Raw genomic sequence first — 11,439 nt, forward strand, 5'->3', positions numbered from 1 at the left:
TGGGAAAAGGACCCAAAGAAATAAGAAGAGTTAAGGATCCTATGCATGGCCTCCTTCTCCAGGTCTTTTCCAATTAGAACACGTCAGATAATGGTAACTGCAAAGGCCAGGCTGCGGAGGTGAACAGAGGCACTAGGAAAAAATATTTTGACTTTCGTGATAGCACGATTCGAATGATGCAAGGCCCACACTGTAAAGTGTTTTCCCCCAGAGGTCGAGGCTGAAGGATAGTTGAAAGACGAGGCTACGGGATGTGCAGTGTGGGTTAGGAGCAACAGTTTCATCACGGGGGCGGAGGGCTGACCTCTCCCAGAGCCAGGCGTGCTCTGGGCTTGCCCGGCCCCTGCGGGGCCTGCGGCTGAACCACAGGGCAGGACAGGAGGTCGGGGTGCGGGAGCCCTCCGCATCCCAAGGGCTGATTCTCATGCACATTCGTCCTGACGGTAACAGAGGAGCCAATGCCACGTTCTGTGTGATACGCACCTGTCTCTGTGTCTCTGTCCTGCCTCCCACCCCCTTGAGAGGGGGCAAGGAATTAATTCTCCAACCATTAAGGAACCGGAACATTTTCATAATTTGTCCTCGGTCTTTTGCGCCTTCCTCCTGGTTCCCCCATGGTTCTCTCATCTCATCTGCTCTTTCAAGAAATAATGCCTCCTCTGCCCCTTGTGGAAAATGGAAAATGTTTTAGAAATAAATGGTGCTAATTCAACGCGAACACGCCCACATTCGACGCTAGTTACAAACGCCATCGAGTGGAAGCAACTAGGAGAATATTCACCTACATCACCAACTGCAGCGGCTCTGACGTAGCTACGTGTGTGTGTTCCTAAAAGCCACTGTGCTACGCAAACCTGTGCAATGAGACCCACAGCACTGTGGGCAAATGGGGTTAGGAGCGCAACGCTCAAAAACGTGGTATTTGGGTGTGACATACTTAAAAAATACATTAAGACCCTAATAAAAAGTAGAGTCAAGTTTTATACATGTTGAACGGTTAAGAAATTAGAAATAGTGCAATAAATATGGTGCATCACCTTAAAGACTATCTAAACTTTGCTCATGGAAATGGACTTCACAGTGACTAGAGCTCCTGAATATTACCCAGTGATAGAAGGAGGGTTATTAAAACTGGACCCCGAATGTGGATGGGCACGGTTAATGCCATGATTGGAGGTAGCTGGGGGGCTATGAAATGTGTTTGCCGCCTGGGCGCACTCAACCGGGTGCAATTTTCTGAGTCCACCTAGTGTTCTTGCAGGTGAAGTTTCACATCAGAAAATATATTTATATGTAGATAGATGCAAATGTATCTATGTCTGATGGATGCATTGCTTACAGCATATATATATACTGTAAAACTATGTATAGTATATATAACTGTATATTGCATTTGTATACACATATCAACTGCCTTGAAACACATTTGCAGTTTCAAAAAAAGAGCCAGAATAGAAATACCTGTAGTAAAAATAAATAATGAGTCTATCCCGCACTAGCATAGCAGTGTTTGGAGTTATTAAAACATTGGCGAATCTGATGAAAACTGTCAATCTTCTCTAATACATACCCACAGGGAAGGGGGAGGCTGTAGCTCAGTGGTAGAGCATGTGCTCAGCACACACAGGGTCCTGGGTTCAAGCCCCAGGACCTCCATGAAGATAAACAAATACACTCACCCCCCGACAAAACCAAAACCAAAAAAAAAAAACCAAAAACCCCAAAACCCCACATATACACACACACACATTTCATGCATGAATTTCTGAAAATAACGTCCACTGTTGTCTCTGTATTACTTGTTCGTTTTCTTGTTTTAGTTTGTTATCCAAGCCAATGGCTTCTATTCTGAAGTTTTCCTGACGATATTTTCTTGATTTTAGCTGAAAGCAAACACCTAGACAATAATCAGAACTGACCCCACTGCCTCCAATGGTCCTTAAAAGGTTTATTGACTAAAAACAGTGAACAGTCACGGTTGCCTAGAAGCCATCTGCTTGTACAAACAAAACAAAACAAGAAAACAAACAATGACTGCCATTGCAAATCAGATGTGATTATAAACGTGAGACCAAAGTGCGATTTGAAGGCCCTTTGAAATATACAGTCTTTCAGCTATGTGTCTATGGCTATGATAAATACTTATTATTTTAGTCATTATTTCTAACAATTTCGGCCTGATAAGCTTATTGTCTCCATTTTACAGATGAGGAGAGAGAGGCTCAGAGAGAGAAACTGATTTATTGACTTGCCCAAAATAAAATAACTAGTAGAAATGCTGATGGTTAAGCCCTCATTTGTAAATGTGGAATAGAAAAGTATTAAGTAATCAGGCGATTAGGAGCACAGAATAAGGTAATCCATTCAAAACTCTTAGCACAATACCTGGAAAATAGTACGCATCCAAACATATTAACTAACTATATCATACGTGTGTTCATCGAGTATTTTTTTGAGCATCTACATGGGACAAGTTACTGTTCTAGGCATTGGGTATAATTTTAAAAGTATTAAATATTTAAAATCCTCAGTTCTTGCTTTCCTGAGCATTATTCAAGTGAATAGTTAATAAGGATGTACCTTTTCAGTTCTAAGGATTTGGTTTAAATAAATTATACCAGATCATCTTCAGGTCAAGGTGAGATAGAAATGTTTAGATATTAAACAGACTTCCCACAAATTCATCAAAGTATACAAATTTATGAACACAGTCAAGTTCTTTGGACAGACTACGTTAGCATATTTAGCTCATTGTGAGAAATATTTTTTAAGAGTAAAACATGTAGGCAATTACAGCGTTCACAACTGCACAAAAACAAGACCTCTTCACTGCCTTTGGGAGAGGGCCTCTTAATTTACATATGAAATGGCCAATCAGGACAGCTTCATTTAAATATTACTTCCATTTCCACAGAACTAACTCTCTGTGTCTAAGGAAGGAAGACATACCTAAATTTTCCTAAGGCATTTGCATCTGCACTGAACTAAAGGATATTTTTTTCTCCGAGAATAGTTTGGTGTTTTGAAAATGATATGTTATCCAAGACCACATCCATCAGAAATACACTGAATTTGCATTGCCTTTGTAAGAATTAATTCAGTATCAGTTAACTAACTCGTAATTTCTGAATTGATACTGATTTGCAAGCTTCAAGACAGGAGCTGCTGACTTTTATTTTATTTGGCATTAGCATTCCAAGCAATCAATGTCCAAAATAAATTTATTTTTACAGCAAATATTTAATCGCTTAGTAAAGGCTAGGAGAGAATCCAAATTTTTGTCCCCAGTAGACTCTCTGCTCCCAAGCAGTGTTATCTCTCGCCCATATGCTTTTTTAATACATTCTCAGGCCTGTTTGTTGAATATTCAATTTCATCCCTCTCTCCTTTCCCGGTGTCACATTTCTTTAATTACAGTACTTCAGAATCAGTATCAAATAGTATCTCTGGAATTGTCTAGCTTGGTTCGTTTTGTGCTAATTGTGACATTCAAAATAATACTCAAATTTTCCCTGTTTCTACTGCTTCATCAGTAAAATGCAAATAATGATACTGAATCAGGATGGAAGGGGGCAGAGCACAGCCATTCAAGGAATGACAGCAATTAACACCAAAATGGTGGAAGATTCAACTCCCAGTTGGCCTTGAGGATTAAGATGGCAAGAGGTTTGACTTTAAGCAGAACTTGAGCTTCATTATATGCTCATTGTAACACATTAATGTGATCAGTAACATGCCCGCAGGCGCCATGACTGCCCCAAGGCTAACCACAAAATTCAAAGAATGGGTGGGGGACAAATTCCTGGGAATCCCAGCCCCTTCCCCAGGGTGGTTGGAATGGTCCCACCTGTAGGCTTGTGAGGCTACTGTGCCCATAAAAACTGGCAACACCATGCCTGGCTGCCTTTTTTCGCTCTCTCCGCTTTGGAGACGGCCCACACTCTGTCTATGGAGTGTGTACCTACTGTTACCTTAACCTGAGCACCCAATTCCCACACCTTTTTCCTTGCCTTTTTCTTGCCTTACACTCCATGCAGTGTGTATCTCTCTAAATAAATCTACCTTTACTCAACTGTGGCTCACACTTGAATTCTTTCCTGCATCAATATTGCCTTCCATGCGGTTTTGTTTTCAGAGGATGAAATGAGATAACACATGTAAAACCGCACTGCACTGACCTTTACATCACGCACAGTGCAGCACAAAGTATCGCTGTGCTGTTACCATTAACACTTTTGCTATTTTAAGAAAGTACATATCGCTAACATATTTATACTGTTCATTTCTAAATATAATTCTGTTTAAATTCTGCACTTATTTTAGGCACTACTTTTGGGAAAATAGTAACCCTTAGAATAATATGTCTTCTCAGTCAATAGAATTGTTTTACTGATTTCTTCCTGGATGATTGTTAATATTTTCCTAAGTTCCTAAATAGAATAAAGATTTTTTAGTTTTCTTTTTAGACAACAAAAAAATAAATCCATAAGTCTATGATGAATTTCACATTTGGTTTTATCTGGCCATATTTGGCTTTCTTCCATAGCATGCAAATATAGTAAAAAAAAAAAAAAAAAGGAGGAAGAAGAGTGGGGAAGGAAGTGATGCAGGAAAATGGATGTGGGGCAAGAGGAGAGCCGTGTCCCAGGTCTCAGCTGAGCCCCTGGGACGTGCCCCGCCAGGTGTGGGTCCTTGGCTTCATGCAGGAAAGAATTCAAGTGCGAGCCCCAGTTGAGTGAAGGTAGATTTATTGAGAGAGACACACACTGAATAGAGTGTAAGGCAAGAGAAAGGCAAGGAAAGAGGTGTGGGAATCGGGAGCTCAGGTTAAAGTAAAAGTAGGTATACACTCCATAGACAGAGTGCGGGCCGTCTCCAAAGAAGAGGGAGAGAAAAAGGGCCACTAGGCATGGTGTTGCCAGTTCTTATGGGCTCAGTCGCTCCACATGCCTACAGATGGGACCATTCCAACCACCCTGGGGAAGGGGCTGGGATTCCCAGGAATTTGGCCACCGCCCATTCTTTGGCCTTTTGCGGTCAGCCGTGGGGCTGTCATGGTGCCTGCGGGCGTGTTATTGATCACGCTGTTACAATGAGCATATAATGAAGCTCAAGGTCTGCTAGAAGTCACACCTCTTAATCCTCAAGGCCAACTGGGAGTTGACTCTTCCACCATTTTGGTAAATCTGCCACCATTTTGGTGTTAAATTGCTATCATTTCTTGAGTGGCTGTGCCCTGCCCCCTTCTCTCCTGTCTTAGAAGGAGAAAGGGGGAAAGAGAAAAATCTGATTGTAGCATTGGAAGGCCTTCAACCTAAGAGCACCAGGAGCTCTCAGTGGTGAATTCTCTCTAATCTTCTCGACATCCTGAATCGGGGCCTGGTTTTATGGACCTTTCATAGGGAAAGAATCTTAGGCTTAAAAAGGCCAGGTAACTTTTTCAGCTTCCTATCAGCTTGGCCACCGTCTGAAGATCATGAACCTAACACTTTTCTGTCTTATCTCCTTACTTCCTAAAGAACCTGCAAGCGTGGCTTGATTTACTTTCCCTCAGGTGCCTTTCAGCATTAGCGGTTAACTTCTAATGGGCAGGATTGTTTGGCTGTGTGCTTGGCTTTTTGGTTTTCTGTCTGTTGTTGTTAAGTTCTAGCTCCTCTGCATTATGCCCTCGCAACAGGGTCTGTCTACCTTATGCTTTTCAGAAAGCTTTGAGATCATATCCTTGTTATAAATGAGACTTTCTTTTGTAAAATGCCCCATGCTTCCTCAAATGAGGAAGTGTCTTCTATATGATATGTCTGTGTTTATGCCTATGCTAAGAACAGCTTATATTTTTTGAAAAGATTTCTTGAATTTACATCTTTCTAGTTATCACTACCATTTAGATTATCCTTTTAGATTCCAGTGTACGCTTTATTTCTGCCCTTCACACAAAACAAGCATTTTTGTAATGCTGTTTTAAACTCACACTATGACTTATTTCTGTATTATATCATCTACGTCAAAATTATTCTGGGCATTTTTATTCAATGCTGTAACAAAATTTACCAGTCTACTGGAATACATATGTTTTGTTCATTTCATACCTTGGTAGTACGGTCTGTATATATTTTAGATATATTTTGTAAATGACAGGCTCTGAAAAAAAGAATATATTCATTTCATTTTTCTGAACTAGCTTTCCTGAATTTTAAGAAATTTAGTGAAAGATGCCATTTATACAACTGTTTCATTAGTTACAAGAGTTTAAATCTCCATAACAACTTGACAATATTCTTGCTATACATACAGTATCGCTATAATTGCAGTAGACTATTAATTCTTTATAATCATTTAATAATCCAAACAAAGTCTCTACTCTGCTCCCATTTGGAGGAAATTCAAATTAAATTAGTATATTATAAATATTGAGTAAATACATGCTTATTCACTTTATTATGTTCAGGGGAGAAAAATATTCAAAAAGGGAATGAGATAATATTAAGCACAAAAAATAATCTAAAATAGATAAACATTAAATATTCTGGCCTTATGTTTTCTATTAAACACGACTCAGTTAATTTTTAGAATGTACCTCTATGTTATTTTTAATCCCTTTGATAACTTTGCAAGAGCAGTGATGATGTTTTTTATATTTATCTCGTGAGTTAAATGCCCCTAATAGAAATATGACTTTTCCAATTCAATGAGTTTTCATTTTCTTTTATCTGAAAAGGTTATGCCCCAATTTCCTCAAAGCAACTTGGTTATTTTTTTTAATATATTTCATTTCAAGTATTGAGCGTAACTGCTGTAACCCCATGGTTTGAAAAGTCAGTAGAGCTGAGATAATGCAATTACCTTGTTTTCTTGCATGAGCCAACAAATGGGGTTCATTAGAGGGTTGAGTCTGTATAATATGAACTTGCTGTGAGAGGCAAAGCGTATTTCAAATTTCTCATGCTTGCCTGCTCAGAAGGGTGCATTTAATAAGCTTGACTTTTTATATTTAAAGATACCTTTGATATAGCTGACTTCTTTAACTGTCCTAAACTCTGGCTGGATCAAAAATTCCTAAAAATCATTATACTTAGCCAACTGTAAATGTAACAGGCCTGTCTTGTTGAAATGGCATCTTAATTAAAAGGTTTAGTCCTAGCAAAATGATTATATCTTGAGTTCTTTTTGACCAGATCACTGTTGATATAGTTAATCACAATTGTCTTTCAATCCTATGAACTAGACATATAATAGTTACTATTACAGGTCAGTTATTTATATTATTATTGGAGTTGCTGTACTTTGTATGAATTCTCAGCTGAAAAAAATACACTGCTTTGTTGTAGGTGTACCAAGAACTGGTTGCAATTTACACTAACTGTCCTTACACTTCATGTGTTTGCTGTTTTAAGAGTTTAGAGAAGTTGACAATTATTTATGTGTACAAATAAAACATTACCTTCATAACTAGTATGCTACATACAGAAAAGTATTAATTATTACTTATCATTGTAAGACTAACAGCAGAAAATATAAAGTCTTGGTAAGACTGAAGGCGTGACATTTTTGCTTCTTTTCTCTTTTACTATAATTCATCATCTAAGGATTGTGTGCTGTGACTTAACCATTGAATCCGTCTAAAGCTTTCTAGAATCTTTTCTTTGTGAGCACATCATTTCTGGAGGTAATGATTTCTACAGTAAACTAGTCTCTCTTCCATCAGTCCTTCCTAACACCCAGGTGTGACTCTTAATTTTAATTTTACTTTTTAGGGCCTTATGTAATTATATAAAATCAATTATATTAAGTGTGTAATGACATATGTGAGATTATATATATACATATATATATATGTATCTATATTCTATATAATTGATTTTATATAATTATCTAACAGCCTTGGCATTGATCTTCAAAGACAGATGATTTTCCTATTTTTAGCAGTCTAGTCATCACTAGACCAGAGTCACTGATATCACCTGGAGGCCAGGGTATAAGGCCATGGCCATTATCGTAACTTTACCACTTTGCAACGTACTTGGCTTTATTATATGGTATATAGACTATTAATGATTTTAGCTCCTACTCTGGTCATTCTTTCTTGTAGTAATCCATAAAAATACACAGCATGTTTTCTTCTCTGATATTCTTTTTATTCCTTTTGATAACTCTCCTTCAACGCTCTACCTTGTTTGAAGAGATCAGAGTCTCCCCTACTCACATGTATTTGCACACACACGGAGAGCCAAAACTGTCTACGGAAAGATGTCCCTGTGATGGAAATAAAGGAAGTAAAATTGAGTAAGGTCATGAATCAAGCATCTCTCTGAGAGTTCCACTGGTCCTTAATTTTTTTTTTTTCCCTTTGTGCTTATGGTCAAAGTAAATATGGCTTTAGTCCCCTGGTATTACAGTTAGACAGCTTTTGTGGTTATTGTTTTATTTTATCTTCTTAATCATGTTTTATAAAGTTGATTTTATGATCTTTATTTTAGAATTGAGAGGCTATGCATAGATAAGGTAATTGACCTGTCTAAGAAGTTTTATCTGAGCAATAAAGCAATTCAACTGAAGAACGGTTGAATAATAAAACTTGAAAACGTGTCTTATGAAGCAATGTCTTTCCATGAATTGTAGAAATGTCTTCAACTATTCTAATTACCTGTATTCAAGTCTTGAGGTTACAAGAAATCTCAAAACTGGAGTCAGGACAGCTGCGGAAGGAGACAGTCATTTGAGTGGCCCCTCAGCCACTTCAAATATAAAGCAGTTGGCCTCACCTAGGGGCTATTTTGCCTCCCAGGGGACATTTAACAACATCTACAGACATTTTTGGTTGTCACAACTGTGTGTGGAGGCTCTACTGCCATCTAGTGTGTGGAGGCAAGGGATACTACTGAACAATTAGCAAGGCACAGGATAGTCTATCACAAGAAAGAATAATTTGGCCCAAATCTCAATAGTGTCAAGGCTGAGAACCCTTAGAACTAGACAATCAGTTCCCTGGAGGTAAGAGGTGAACAAGAAATCTTCAGTTCAGCTTCAATGTATATACCTGCTTGCCAGCATCCCCATCCTTGCTTCTGCTTATGAATGCATGGTATGGCTTTTAGAAGTTGAACTGTTACGAGTCTTCTTGAGCTTAATTCCTGATCCTGCCATCTATTTGCTTACTAACCTGGTGCAAGGCATTAAGCCTTAACATAGTAACGCTGTAGTAACAATTTCTAAGTTGTGGGGTTGCTGTGACGGTAAAAGAATGCAGGCAAAGTGAAAGGGCTCAGTAAACCGAGTGAATTTTGAACACTCATGGTTATGAAGATGTATCAGTTGTGGTGTGCGGAATATTTATTTTTTATCCATGGCCCTAATTAATTTCTCCCACCAGACCTTTTTAGCCTGGTGGTGAAACAAAATTAGCCAATTGTTGATAAACTCAGATAATACTGTTTTGTCTCTGTGGGAAGCAACTTAAGGCAGTTTCACATCTAGACACGGTAGACGATTACGTGTAACTTTATCGCTGCATAACATATCCATGTACGGGGAACTCTGGAGCCTGGTACTCACGCAGCCCCGTGAAACTGGCGAAGGCATCCTCTGCTCCGGAATCCCAAAACTTGTCTGGGAATTCTCTCGTTCTCCTTCTCACGAAGCTCAAACAAGGACGGAAACACAAGGTAGAATGCCATTTCTCAGGGAGCTTTTCCAAAGCTGACTTAATTATTTTGTCCTCCCTAACAGTCCCCACGTCCCCGCTCAAAGGTAGGTTAGAGAGAGGTTTATCTGCTCATTCTATGGCATCACAGTGGCTTGAAAAATTTCCTTCCAATCCTGTTGTTTGGGTTAAGATTTCAGCTTTTGAAAATTTAGAAGCCAAGGAATTCTTTTTTTTTTTTTTAATGTCAGCTAAGTCTTCCCTTAATTGATGGCAAGATGGCTGAAGATCTTATGGCAATGAGGAATTAAAAATGGGCAAATAAATTAATCAAAGCAGTATATAATCAGTATACAATCTCCCTTTACTACACAGACACTCCACTTCATAGTGAGAATGCTTTGTAGGCATAGTGTTTGCCTTTTAGAAATAAAAGCATCTTTAGATTTGTTAACACTAGTGCAAGGTTGAGAAGAAGGTGATCTTCCTCTTGGCTCGGCATCCTGTTTTGATTTCAGGATGTCATTGCGGATGCTGTTTGATCTTTCCCAGTTCTTACTTTCTCAGAATATAACATTATAGCTTTGAGCAACCGTATTTTTCTCATAGCACACATAACTTTCTTTCTAAGGAAATAAATGGGGAGGCCTGCCTAGGTCCTTCTACAGGGCAGCAATCTTCAAAGGATTGAATGCCGCTCCTCGTGGAGCAGAAAGAAGGCCCAGGGGTTCCCAGGGGATGAATAGATATAAAGGATTTAATTTCCAGACCCACATATAGTATTTCCTAAAACCGAACTACCTGAGAACTGTCTACCAATGGCAGATTTTCCTTTCCCAAGGCCCCTCAACCATTTTGCAGAAGAAAGATGCAACATTCACTCAGCTGCCGTCTTTCTAGTGAAAAGAGCTATTACCAGTGCAGACATTTCCCCTAAGGTAAATGAGATAAATCTGTCCCTTGAAAGTTCAGTAAGAAATGTATTTTGAAAATTTTAGTGAATTTTCTTTTAAATTTAATTTTATTTTAAATAGATATTTTATTGTATAAATATATATACAATTTCCAAAAAAATACAACTTTCACAATGATTTGAAGATGAAATAATCTTAGATGTCAACTTAAAAAGTGAAAAGAGGTTACCTGGTTTTCAAGTCTTTATATGGAGTATGTGACTAAAACTTTTGAAGGTCAATGCTTTAGAAAGTTCTAGAATATCACTGAAATAAACTGGAATTACTGAATGGCTACAGTAGCTTTTTGCAAGCTCATTCTTTCTGTAAGTGACATAGGGAAGCTGACCCTACCTTATAGCAACAATTAAACAAAAAGACTTCCCCTGAATTAATTTAGTCTTCATTGAATATTTTTTGAATTTTCACAAGCAAAATGCAAAGTCCATCTGCACCTGAAATCTTGCAGAGGTAGTTTGTAGAAATGTGTACAAAAGATGGTATTTTTAATAGAAATGAGTATGTTGTATTATTAATTAAATCTTAAACTTTTTACTTAATATAGCTCCCAGCATCATGTTTATTTTGAAACTACAACATAGATAAATAAATGGATGGATAGACAGATAGATAGATGATACAGGGGGAAAATTAACTAGGAAAATGTAGAACTTTAACCAAATATTTCAAAACATTGGAACTGCTTTGAATTCTAGAAATTAGTGAGGACATTTTTTGTAAATAAAATGAATGCTTCCTTATCTGCACCAAATACAAATTTAATGAATATTTAACAGTATTTCCTTCCAGATTCGAGCATACTTAGTACTTTATATGAGGCCTCATTTG

Source organism: Camelus ferus, chromosome 36 (genome assembly GCF_009834535.1).
Source record: "Camelus ferus isolate YT-003-E chromosome 36, BCGSAC_Cfer_1.0, whole genome shotgun sequence".
In the NCBI taxonomy this organism is placed as follows: Eukaryota; Metazoa; Chordata; class Mammalia; order Artiodactyla; family Camelidae; genus Camelus; species Camelus ferus.